Source organism: Copadichromis virginalis, linkage group LG3, assembly GCF_057382275.1.
Source record: "Copadichromis virginalis isolate Kocher_CV1m ecotype Utaka linkage group LG3, C_Virginalis_male_GT1.1, whole genome shotgun sequence".
NCBI lineage: Eukaryota > Metazoa > Chordata > Actinopteri > Cichliformes > Cichlidae > Copadichromis > Copadichromis virginalis.
In genome coordinates this window covers 17941997-17956016 of record NC_140620.1, presented here as the reverse complement: position 1 = coordinate 17956016, position 14020 = coordinate 17941997, and positions in this window count along the sequence as shown.

The window sequence follows — 14020 nt, the reverse complement described above, 5'->3', positions numbered from 1 at the left end:
GCAAACAAACAAACAAACTAATTAACAAACAAACAAAACAGTATATAAAATCAAAAATCAGAACAATAGATAAAATCAGTAGTTAAAATGTTAGTTTTGAAATTTAAGCTTAAATGTGTGGAATTGGTGTTTTATTCAAATGCAGCTGAGAACAGGTGAGGGCACAAAACATCAGGCCTGACATTATTATTATTATTATTATTATTTTTTTAAATGACATCAGAAACAGCAGTATGCGACATTACGTGATGGCAGAGCTTCAGTTCATCCTTTGTCATTTTTTTTTTTTTTTTTTTTTTTCAGGCCTGACATTAGAAAGTGATCATGGCTGCCATGACTGGATATAAATGTTGATAATATAATAGACTCAGGTGGCTCAAGCCATATACATTTATTATTTTTTGGAATTTTTGTTTGTGACCAGGCGTTTTGAGTTAATTTTTTTTATTTTTGATTTCCTTATGTTAGATTGAGATTATATTAAATTCTTGTGTTATAATTCAGTTAGGGAGTAATTGAGTTTCATTCTAGTTTTTGTTTCATCTATGTCTCCTGATATGAGTCTTTTCCTCTCCTCTATGTAGTCTGTTTTGTCCTCAGTGTTTTTACTTTCAGTTATCTCAGTGCGTCATTCTCTCCCTGTGTTACATTTTCTAAGCTTGTGTTGTCAAGTCTCCATTATGTTTCCTGTTGTATTTTGCAAGTGGTTTTTGTAAATTATTATTTTCAGTGGGTTTAGTTTTGCTTCCCCTGTGGCATCATGTTCATTTGTGTCAGCTGTGTTTCCACTTCCCTCATTACCCTCCTGTATATTTAAGTCCTCTGTCTTCCTCTCCTCCTTGTCATGTCACCATGTCAAGTCAGGTCAGGTCACTGAGTGTTTCCTTTCAACAGTTCAGGTTCATGCTCATGTCATGTTTGAAGTACTTCACGGTTTTACATACACCTGTTGAGTTTTCATCTTATGCCTCGTGTCATTGTCTTCATAGTTTGTTTAGTTCAGTCCCAGAATAGGTTTAGTTTCACTTGTTTTACTGTTTGTTTGTTTTTTTTCTTAATATCAGCCGTAATAATGGTTTGATCATCAGTTCATTTCTCCTGTGTTTGCTTTTGGGTCTGCTACACAAACATGCAGGGCATGACGATTCTTTCTTTTTTCCTGGCACTTTTTTTTATATATATCACTGTGTTTTTGAATCTTACTTCATGGGGTAGGTAGTCTAAATCTCAAAAAGCAACAAGCAAGGTTAGAGAGTGCATTAAAGGAATGCCACAGTTATTACTCATGTTTCCTCAGTAGAATATTTCTCATTTCTAACTTTTGTTTTTTTTTGAAATATTCAAGTTTATTCAACAAAAAATTATAATGTATTTCAAATGAGAGAATCTCCACCTCCCTTTTCAACTTTACTTCCACATACGTTGACCTACAGACACCATTCAAACTTTAAAACAAAGCCAAGTCATTGAGCCATTCAGCTTGCATGTCTCTTTTCAATGTCTTTTATAGCTTTTCCTTCAGTTCCTGTTCAAGTTCCATGTTTTATTCCCACATTTCAGATTTTATAGTAGATGCCTATATGACGGTATGTTGGCAATTCCCTGTTCCATTAGTACCTACTTGGATCAACTCTGCGTGGTTTGCAGGGTTTGCCATCAGGTTATAGTACATGCTCAGCCAGATTTCCAAGTGATCCAAACAGGTACTACAGTGTGACACCGTCAGACTGCATGCCACTGATTGGCTGGTCAGTAGCATCATTCGATGAGTCACTAGAGCATCTTGTTCACGGAAATAGCATTTTTGAAAGTAGACAATAAAGGAAATGGTTACAAAAAACAAATTTAAGTTCAGATAGTGGAACATTACACACACTGTAATGCTCAATTTGTTTTTAATTTTTTTACTGTGTTTTCACTGTGCAGCCAGTTGTATTTAGTTTCAGGCAGTAACACTTTACCTCTCCAGTTCTGCCCTTGTGCAGATTGTAACAGGAGACTGTTGGAAATGTTTCAATAACCTGCACCCATTTGACAGTCAGGGAGTTGAAATAAAACACAGTAACACAATATTGCTGTGCCATTAGGAAATTCAGCAGGAGTAAATCAACACTGAGTAAAATAGATCATTATGAATGTCTAATTTTACATTACATATTGTGAAATATTAGGCAGTTATTTTCTTTCGTTATGTTTTTGTTTTACTTCAAATATATCTGCAAAGATGAAAATTAATAACAATAAAAACCAGCAACAAGGCGAAAAAAAAAAAGAAATGCACTTTCTTACTGCAGACAATGATTTAAATAAAAAAAGAGTAAAACATACCATAGTGACTACTAACTAATATACAGACAAACACGAGTAGCTTAATTTCAACCCAAATTAACCAGAACTTCTAGTCCATGAACTAAGAGCTAAAAGGTTCCCTTAAGGTGGTTTTGTATGTTCTCCCACCAATAGCTTGAGTGCAAGAAAACACAGTTTTGTTTTTGTTTTGTTTCCATTTCCCTTCACAGCTTTCTGAATTAATTTAAGTTAATGATAATCAACAATTTATGTGGTATACTCCGAAAACAGCTGGATTTTTATGAGAAATTGCTTTCCAACAAGAAACGTCCATGCACCAAAGACTCCTGAAGTGTAAGAAGGAGCTGTCCTCCAAAAATAAAGATATGATTTTTTTTTAGATCTTGAGGTACAAAGCTCCAAAAGATTGCTTGGTAAGGAGCTCCTGGTGGAAATGTTGCTAAAGCCATACAGCACACAGTATGCACAACTAACAGCATCTGCTTAGTTTTTAGAACAAAACCACTTTAACATTAAAAATACAAACAAAGGAACAACAAAAAACTCACAACAACAATAACAGCAAAGAAATAAAGCAAAAAACAGCAATAGCAGATACACACCTGCACCGCCTGCTTGTTCTTTTTTTATATATGTATTCTTACCCCAGAAACAAGCGATGCATTCAGACCCAATCTGCATCTTTTACAGCTTAAAGTAAACAACATTAATCTGGAGTGACTGTTTTCATTTCTTCCTGCAGACCTTTGCAAGAGTTTTTAACTTTCATCCGAATGTGTTCAGAAAGTCAATGTTATTGTTTTCATTATTATCACTGCAACATCTGATAGAGCCAGTTACACAGCCACATACTTAGACCCTTAGAAGTGAATGATATCGTCTGCGTATTGCCCTTTTGTTCCCATTTGGATCAGTTTCTAGAAGACACAGGCAGTTTGTTAATATTTCCTGTTATTACTGACGGTCAGATATTGAACATCAGGCTAACATATCACCAACAAGTTAAAGACAAAATATATTTTACCAAAAGCTGAGAAATGCTGAGGTTTGAACAGGATACTATCCAGACTTATAGAAAAAGACGATATTACAAATGGGATTTAACTCATGTTTGTAATCATAAAAAAAATATTACCTGATGTAGATAGTGACCATTTGTTATACAGAAAACCTCTTTATGTCACGATCTGCGGAGGCAGACCGTGCGGTGGTGTGTGTGGTGGACCCAGGTGCGAACACACGAGAGTAGACTGGAGTAAACTTAACTGAAAGCGAGCCTTTATTGTGGCTGGTGACAAGGAGTGCAGACAAGGCAGAAACGCAGTGACAAACTAAACTATGACTAAACTGGGAAAGTAAAACTAGGAAAAACTAAGAAGACACAAAAAACCATAACTATGAATACTAAGTCTGGCTGTGACAACATGGAGGGTGGAAACACAGACGACGCGACACAGACTGTATGAAACACAGAGACTAAATACACATGAGGGATGATCAGGGGAAGTGGCCACACATGGGAGGACAGCTGACACACATGAACCTAACGGACAGGACAGGAGAAGTGAAACTGAATACACTGACAATGAATACAGACTTAAAAAGTAAAACAGGAAACATGGAGATTAGACATGACAAGAACTAAACATAACCACGCAGACATGACACATGAACCAGGGAGACTTGGTACAGGGTGTTAGGAAATCAGTTTTACCTCGGTTCTTTTTATTCCTCGAGCATCCAGAGATGGCACCGGACTCAGTAGTCATTTTCACAAAATCTTTATTCATCTTTATTCATCTTCATTTATCTTTACTCTTCTTCATTTAACTCATTCACTGCCAGCCATTGGCAGTGAATGAGTTAAACCCATTGACTCATTCACTGCAGTTGACGGCTATAGACGTCAATGGCAGTGAATGAGTTAAGCATGCACTTCTAGAAGGGAAGATGAGGCCGGTGTCCCTCTGCAAAAATCTTCACCCCTTTGTTAGTTACAGCCCGCTTTATAGAATTAACCCCATCATAAAACCCCCACAGTTACAAATGTTGGAACCCCCACCTTAAAACATCCTCTGGGGAATTTCCACTCAGTGGGGGAGAAGCCTTCTAAAATCTACTCCTAAATTCACAACACAATGAGGCCTTTATTACTTTACAGACAGTGTCTCTACAATAATTCTACATTCTATGATAACACATTTCGAAACTCTACATCAGCTAAATATTCTACAGTGTGCAGTTATATTAAGAAGAAAATAACAAGAAAATAGCAGCAACAATAATAATGATAATAAAAAAAATCCTGAAGTATTAAATATTTCTATAATTTAAAAATGTAGTAATATATTGTGCTCTTGTGGCTGCATAATTTGTATTATTGTAGAAATGACTGTAGATAACCTTTCTTTTAACCCAAAATTTGGGTTAAAATAAATCTGATATTCAGATGAGATTTTGGGTCCCAAATCTGTCTGTAAGTGCTGACAGTCAAGTGATTTCAAGTGAAATAATTTCAACATGTTTAAGAAGCTTATCAAATCCTACACTTATTGTTTATCTCAGTGTCCTCTTTAAATTCTATAAGATGGATTATATACATGAGCAGACAAATGAATAGAATCATTACAACATGAGAATTGTCCCTGAGGAGTTTGTGACATTTGACTTTTATTGGAACAGTAAAATCCTCTCTGACAGCATTACATCACTGATTAGTGTTTTGTGTCATGCCTCACATCTGTCCCATATGAAGTGAATGTAAGTGAAGGCAGCTACACTCCACCTAAAAGTCCATTTAAGCATTTGTATTGGGATCTTCATATTTCTGACCTCGTGCTTCAACAGAAAACAGGGCATGGTGGACATAACCACATGCTGTCCAAATTGTGGCATAGGTAGTGGATTCTAGGTGCAAGCATTGCCATAAGAAGGATTTTGGCTAAATGCATTGTCTCTCACAGACTTTATGCAGCACCAGGATATCAGACGATGGCAGACCTTCCACATGATCGCATCTCACCAGGTGAACCTATATTCTCTCAGGTTGGAGTAGATTGTTTCGGACCTTTTTAGGTTAAGTGTGGAAGGTGTGAAGTAAAGAGGTATGGAATTATCTTTACATTTGTGGCAGTGAGAGGTGTGCATTTAGAGGTGTTGTCATCTTTGAGCACAGAGTCCTTTATTAATGCTCTCCGACGATTTGTATCAAGGAGGGGTCAGGTATCGGATAATGGTACAAACTCTGTGGGTGGTGAACATGAGTTGAAAGAGGCAGTGGAAGGATGGAATCAGGCTCAGATTCATGAGATGCTGCTGCAAAAAGGCATAAAGTGGATTTTTAATCCTCCTGCTTTTTCCCATCATGGCGGGGTTTGGGAACGTCTCATAAGGTCTGTCAGGAAGGTGTTAAATTCCATTTTGAAAGTGCAGAATTTGGACGAAGAAGGCTTCGCTCTTTGGGGCGATCGTGGCTCAAAGAGTTGGGAGTTCGTCTTGTAATCGGAAGGTTGCCGGTTTGAGCCTGGGCTCGGACAGTCTCGGTCGTTGTGTCCTTGGGTAAGACATTTCACCTACCGCCTACTGGTGATGGCCAGAGGGGCCGATGGCGCGATATGGCAGCCTCGCTTCGGTCAGTCTGCACCAGGGCAGCTGTGGCTACAACTGTAGCTTGCCTCCACCAGTGTGTGAATGTGAGACTGAATGAATAGTGGAATTGTACAGCACTTGAGGGCCCCGAAAAGCGCTATATAAATGCAATTCATTATTATTATTATTTGTGAGGCAGAGGCTATTGTACATGGCTACAGTACATGTCTGACCTGTTCTGGAAGCGCTGAGTGAAGGAGTACCTGCCCCAGCTTCAAGAGTGTCAGAAGTAGCAGAAAATTGAACTAAACTTCATTCCTGGGGATGTGGTTATCGTGGTCGATGATTCTGCGCCTCGTAACTCTTGGGTGATTGGAAGGGTTGTGGAGGCAATTTCTGACGGTAAAGGACTTTTACGTCAGATTCGTATTAAAGCAAAGACTGGTTGTTTGGACAGGGCGATCACTAAAGTGTGTCTTCTACAGGAAGCAGAACAGTCATGAAGATTTTCAAATGTCTATTTGTATTAATGTGTATTTGTTTATTTTGAATTAAAATTGTATCCTTGAATGTTTGATAAAGGATTGATCGTGTTTATCAATATGTCTCCTACATGGTAAGTATGATGTAATTATTGCTCTAAAATAATTAGGGGCTGGTATGTAGGAGCCATATGAGTTGTTCCTTTTTTGGTTAAGTGGGTTGGGTTAAATGCACTGACTGTATTGGTGCATGGGTGTGGGGCATGACTCATGGTTGCGTTAGGTGATAAATGTGGTTGCACTCACTTGTTCACCGCCCCTGTTGTTGATGAGCAGAAAGGTGTGGTGAGGATGAGGGGAAACCTTTTGTTGAGCGCAACTTGATGTTAATTGATGACTTGATGCACTAAGTTATGCCATAGGCCAATGTTGTAGTTTGGCATAGTGATTGATATAATTCTTTGTGAGTTGCAATTATTTTGTTTGTGCAGTCTGTGCATTTGTTTAATGGTTTGATGCCATGTGCTGACTTGTATAGTGGACAGTACCATGTGGAATAAAAGGTACAAAAAGTACAGAAGTGTATTTCATGTGTTTATTGTTGCACTTCATCTGTGTCCTCATGTTTAGCCTGCCGCGGCCGTTGGTTGGAGGAGCTGCAATAAGCATGTTTTCAGTCTCTTGCCACATTAACACAGTAACACCATTTTTTTTTTAAAAAAAGCTTGTACTTCATTAAACTCATTAATCAATAACTATGGATTAAACTGTAGAAATGAAAAAATGTAAGAGAAGAACTTCAGATCCTGAGTGTGAGGAAAGAGAAGAATCAGCTTTATTTCAGTTTTGAGAAATAAACCTTATAGTTGAGTTTGTAATGGTTCTTTTCTCTTTGTGATTACAGGAGCTGTCCTCAGATTCACACCTCGGCACCAAACAGTGACAGTAGACAGATCATCCAACATGTTCAAATGTTAATTGCAAAATTAACTGATGAAAACAGTGCAAAGGTTAAATTACCACATGTGCTGCCAGTGAAAGCTGCAGCTGTTTTATTGATAAAGTTAAAGACAAAAAGTCAAAGAGATTAATCACCCCTGTAACTGTGTCACTATATATCTGTCATGAACTAGCTGTGTGCAGGGAGATGAGGACCCAAATGCAAAACTCACAGAGACAAAAGCTGAACTCAAAATCTCTGCTTTATTGCAGGCTTCACAAAGAAACAGAACTAAACTGGGAAAGCTAAACTGAGGACCGAGAAAACACAGAGAAAGGTTCAGGGAAGAGACATTGACGACAAAACCTTGAACTGAGGGAGATGTGGGCTGTGTCCGAATTCAGGGGAAGGATGTTTAAAATGCCATATTTGGATGCAATGACGTCAAAGCGACGCGGCGAAGGCTGTCCGAATTCAAAGAGCACTCAAAATGTTGCGACAAATGCGTCCTACTTTGCCCTGAATTCTAAGGAAAAATCTGGTAGTACAAAAGTTAAATTGTTATAGCGGTTGTGTTGTTAAGCTTTGGGCATCTGCATAGACATGTTTCTTTTATTTAAAATAACCGTAAACCAGCTTGTTTCGCGGGTCCCGCGATTTTTCATGTATTGCCGCTTACATACAACTAATTTAGATTTTGTGGAATTGGTGATATGTTGTGGGGAACAAAGACCAAACGGCTTAATTTATTAAAACTATCATGGTCCTGGGTCATTTTGACCCAGCGTTTTGTGTTTCCTTGAAATTCATTTTTGTGCCTTGTGTTTATTCTGATTTTGCATTAGTTTAGGGTTGAACCTAAAGTTTGGTGTATATTCAGCCCTACCTGTGTCTGTCCTCGGTGCTCTGTTCATGTCCCCGTGTTGTGTTATAAATCAGTCTGTGTGTTCCTGCTTTACTTTGAAGGCTCGTGTTCTGGATTTCCTGTTCTATTCTGAAGGTCTGTGTCTGTTGTCATTGTGTTCAGCTTGTGTCCTCCAGTCATCATGTGTATTCAGATCAGCTGCTCTTCCCTCCTGTGTGCGATTACCCAATTACCTTGTGTGTGTATATATAGTGGGTATCGGTCTGTGAGTACGGTCCTATTAACCTTCATGCTGTACAGCAGCGGTCCCCAACCTTTTTTGCGCCACAGACTGGTTTATGTCAGACACGGAGCGACCTTTAAGGTATCGTGGATGAATACAACCACATAAAATGATCTGACCAAGACAAAAACTGTGGTATTTTGTAAATATAATAATAAACGTGAATGTACTGTGTGATTGTGTAACTTTATTAGCAGCGTCCTCTTGAAAATGCGCCAACATTGAGAGTAGCATCCTCCTCTCTGCCGCTTAATGCTCTCTGGTCGCTATGGTAACGTGTAAATATTTTTTTCAAAATAAGACACACAACTACAACAAGGGAAAGACCCAGGGAAACCGAGTTAACGATAACCCCTGAAAACCATAAATTTCACAGCGGAGCCTCATCTCTCATGGCCCGGTACCAAACGACTCACGGACTGGTGGTGTTTTTATTTGCCTGCAATCATTTTTGATTTCCTCTGCCTTTAGGATTGCAAGTATCCAGGCTCAGGAGAGGGGGTCAGTGGGAAGCCCTCTGCTGCTACTTGGCCCTGGTTTGCCCTCATCCCTTATGGATGAGGTGATAGGACAGATGCCTTCCACTAAGCCTCCTGTCCCAATTTCCTCTCTCACTGAGGACACCCCAGGGCCAAGCACAGCAGTGGGTGACCAAAAGGACAGCGATGACGAAGCGGCTCAGCCACCTACGACAGGGAGAAAGAGGAAAAGAGTCAGGGATGATGAGCTGCTAGACCTCATCAGAGAGGACAAGAGGCAGCAAAGAGAGGCTGAGGAGAGAGCAGGGAGAGGATGGACATACTGTTTTCACTTCTAGAAAGATTAGTTCCCAAATGAGTTATGTATTGAGAATTTTATTTATTTGAAAATATTTGTTACATTGTTATATGTGTTGCATTAGTTTAAAGGTTTTATGTTATTAACAAATTGATTCAAACAAACAGTAATTGTCACTGAACTCAATTTGTTTTACAGGCATTTTTAAAATGTTTGAACATAACACTAACTTTGAACAATATTACATGGATATTTATTTGATAGCAATAAAGTAAATAACAATAACAATTAAACAAGAATATTTCAAATACACAGTATGCAAAGATGGAAAAACAATATTTTCAGTTGTGACCTGTTCCTGGACCGTTTCTTTTACAACTGTAATAGATTACAGGAAGTCTCTGGCAGCTGAAGATCAGACATGGATGGGGTGCTGCAACTGAGACCTGCGGTTTGTCTTTTCTGGTCAGCAAGTGGAGAATCACACGGGTCTGCAAAGAGAGCTTAAGGATGCTTCCTCCCACTGTCCACTGCATCATCCATCCTAAATGCGTGTAGATTAAAGGAAATAATTTTACCTGGATATGATTGTCTCTGATGAGCCTATGGTACAAAACGTGCGGGCGACGACGGTAAGGTTTTTCTAGCTCCTCAAGAAATAAAATTGTCCACACAACGGAGCAACATTTGTTGCCCCTAATATAAAAATATTCACGCTGTGGCACACAGAGGTGCAGACGTGAGGGGAGAGAGAGCACCGAGGAAGAGCACAGACATAACGGGCAGGGGAAAACATGGAATAAAACACAAGGAGGGGAGACGAGGGCTCACAGATACACAGAGGGGCACACAGGGGGTAAAGTCACAAGGGGAAATCAAATAAGCAACATCTTAACAGAACAACCTAGGAACCATGGCATAAATAAAAACTAAGAATGCTAGAATGCAACATGACCCAGGATCATGACAATATCAGCATTAATTCCATACCTCAGTTTGCTGTTTCAGAAAGCTGCTGATCTCAGATCTACACAGCTTCCCTTTTAAACAATGGATGTACTCAGCTGCATGAAGAGCACAGCTGACTTTCTCTGGCACAATTAAATAAAACCTGATGAAGGTCAAAGGTCGTCATTTGTATGTTGAACTACAAACTTGTGATCTGGAATTCTTTCACAGTTTTTTGCAGATAGTGTATTATTATTTACCAAAAAGTAATCCAGAGTTATTCATACCAGAGTAACCAGAGAGGATCATGTATTTTTAAATATATAACTTTCTACAGGACTGAATATAATATCTTTATGTAAAAGTCCTTCTTCTTCGTTTGTTTCCACCAGTTTTATAGAAACGACCCCATCGTAAAACCCACATGGTGTGTCGTAAACTCTGTGTTTGTATGAGCGAGCACGTGAGTGCCGGTGTGTGCGCGTACCAGTGTGTGTGTAGGTGTGTGTGTGTGTGTGTGTGTGTGTGTGCGTGTGTGTGTGAGTGTGAGAGAGAGACTTCCTGTCGGTCATCAAAGTCCATCTCCCCACACCCAAGCGACACCGAATTCCTCTACAAAACATACAAAACATTTTACAGGGTTAGGGTTGACAAGCTGACCCCCAGTGTCCACAAATTCCTCTCCCTCTACACCATTACACACACTCTCAGGCCTACAGCTAAACCAAACTGAAACACACAGACAAATCCTTCCCTATTTCTCTGATCTACTGCTGGACCCCCTCATCTAAGCAAATTTAACGCATTATATTCTAATAATTGGTTTTTGTACTCACAGTAGTTTAGACACAAATGTGAGTTTATTTACAGACAGATTTGGTTTAAAATAAAGGTTATTCATTCTCATTTCTACAATAATAAAAATGTTGCTGTCATGGTTCTGGGTCTTTTGACCAAGTCTTTTTGTGTGTTTTCTGGCATTTTGTATTATATCTAAGTCACTTTAATTTTCTAAACGTTTATTCTATAGTGCCTGGGTTGTTCTGTTTAGTTTTGTTTATTGTCTAAGGAGCTTGGAAATAACTTCTGGATGTGATGGCCCAGGATGTGAGTGGGTGTTAAGGCGAAATGGGAATCTGGGAAGGGATCTCAAAACTGGATTATAGATGGCAGACAGTTGGTGTCGTAAACCACCGCCTCTGTTCAAAGATGGTCGCTCACAGTGGACGTAAATGGCCTCTTGTGAGCTCACCTGAGCTTCTTGGATGAGAGGGGAAACGACTTCAAGCAACTCAAAAGAAGTCCAGACGCTTTTCTTTCCAAGCTCCTTAGACTACGATGACCTGGATGACTGAGAACCTTCACAGACAGTTTTGTTTATATTTTTTTCCACTGTGTCTTTGCCCTTTGAGTCTTCCTCTGTGTGTTTGTGTTTATATAGTTGTGAGAGCCCTTGCGCCTTGTTTCCCCTGCTTTGTGTTTCATTCCATGTTTTCCGTCATGTCTGTGCTCTTCCTCGGGTTCCCTCACTCCCTCTTGTCTACCTCTCCTCCACTCCTGCATCATGTTTCCTATTTTATTATTGATGTCTTGTGTATCAGTGTTTGTTCTGTTCAATTTTGCTTCCCCTGTTTCGTTATGGTCATTCATGCCAGGTGTTTTTCTCGTGTGTACTCACTTCCTTTTAATCCCTCTGTGTATTTAGGTCAGCTTCTCCCTCAGTCCTTCGTCGCGTCCTCCCTCATAGCTGTTTGACTCTCCCTGTGTTTCCCAATGTGTGTTATCATTAGTATTTCCCAGTTTAGTTTTGTATCGCCTTTTCCATTCAGCAAGTAAAGCTGGTTTTCAGTTTACGTCCTGTTTCTGAGAGTTTGCATTTGGGTCCTTCTCCTGCTTGCACACGGCCGCTTTTGTGACAGTTGCAGCTACAAGAGCACAAAATAATAATTCATTACCAAAAGCTGGAGCATTTTCTACCGCTGTGAAATATTCATGCTTTAAAACACACTGGAGCTAAAACCCTGGTGTAAATAATCACAGACACCATGAACCCTGCAGAGAAAACAGGATTCACACACACCAGAGACAAACAGGATAAAAATCAATCAAACTAAACACAGATCCTGTCACGGCTCGGGTCAGTGGCCGTGTGAAGAGTGGAAAGGAGGACTCAAATGCAGCACTTATTCAAACGTGAGGGCGATTTATTAACAATACCAAACATAAAGTGGAGATGGCAAACAGAACTAAGGATGAACTAAACTGGGAGAAACTATACCAAGGAGTAGCAAACCTGAACATGAAGGGAGAACAGCAGGGAATTTCACAGGGTATGAACACAGACGACGCGACGAGGAACAGAGGCAAACACACACCATAAGTACACAGAGAGACACTGAGAAATCACACACAGGTGGGAGACACAGCTGGACCTGATTAACCTGACGAGACAGGGGAACACTAACACCAGGGACCAATAGAGGGAGCACAAACCCAGAACCCAGTATCTAAAATCCCAAAACACAAACCATCCCAAAACAGCCCATGAATAATAATGAGAATAATAACAATAAGGGACACAAACACAAAATCACTGAGTCATGGACGCAGGACCATGACAGTACCCCCCCCCCCCCCCCCCCCCCTCAAGGGCTGGCCCCCGACAGCCACAGAAACATACCACCAGACCCGGGCGGGTGGCAGGGGGCCCAGGACGGAGGGACCAGGCCATGACCAAAACGAAGGCCCCAGAGTCCCAAACAAACGTTCACAAAACTCACAGGGGAGCAGAGTCTGAAACACAGTTCAGGCGGCCGGCCTGGGGCCCGACAGCACAGGAGGCCAGGATGGGACAGTTCAGGAGGCCGGCCACTAAGAAGGCCGTGGCGGCGCGCAAAAAGTTCAGGAGGCCGTCCACGAAGGAGGCCGTGGCGGCGACAACCTCGTTTAGGAGGGCGGCCACGATGGCGATGACGACCAGCCAGCAGCCTAGAATGCGGCCAATGAAGACGAGGTGCCAGACGCGGACCGGATGGTGGTGTGCCAACAGCGGAACCAGGCACAGATGAGGAGAAGGAAGAGGCAGGACCTGCTGAAGCCAAACCAGGCGGGGCTGGAGCTGATGCAGCAGGCGATGATGCGGATGCTGGACCAGACGAGGATGCAGACACGAAGGCGAGGCTGAAGCTGGACCAGGCGAGGCTGAAGCTGGACCTGGCGAGGATGAAGCTGGACCAGGACCAGGCAAGGATGAAGCTGCTGTTGCTGGCGGCTGGACGGGCTCCTCGGGCCCCCCAGCTGGCGAAGCAGGAGGCTGGACGGGCCCCTCGGGCCCCCCAGCTGGCGAAGGAGGAGGCTGGACGGGCTCCTTGGGCCCTCCAGCTGACGAGACAGGAAGCTGGGCGGGCTCCTCGGGCCCCCCAGCGAAAACAGTCTCAGGACCAGTGGGCACCGGGGCCCCCGGCACACGTGAAACAAAACCAGTCGGCACATGGGCCTCTGGCACACATGAAACAAAACCAGTAGGCACATTGGCCTCTGGCACACATGAAACAAAACCAGTAGGCACATGGGCCTCTGGCACACATGAAACAAAACCAGTAGGCACATGGGCATCTGGCACACAGAAAGAGGGCTGCAGCTGCGCAGAGCACTGACCCTGCTCAGGCAGCGACAGCCAGGTGCAGTTCACAGCTGGCATCTTGGCCTCCAGGGGTCCAGAGTAAGCTGAGGGCTGTAACCCAGCCTCTGGGGAAGCCCCGGAGCGAGTAACGGTCACTAATGTTGCCAGTTTTTGAGGAACAGGTCCATTGTGAAACAGTTTGTCT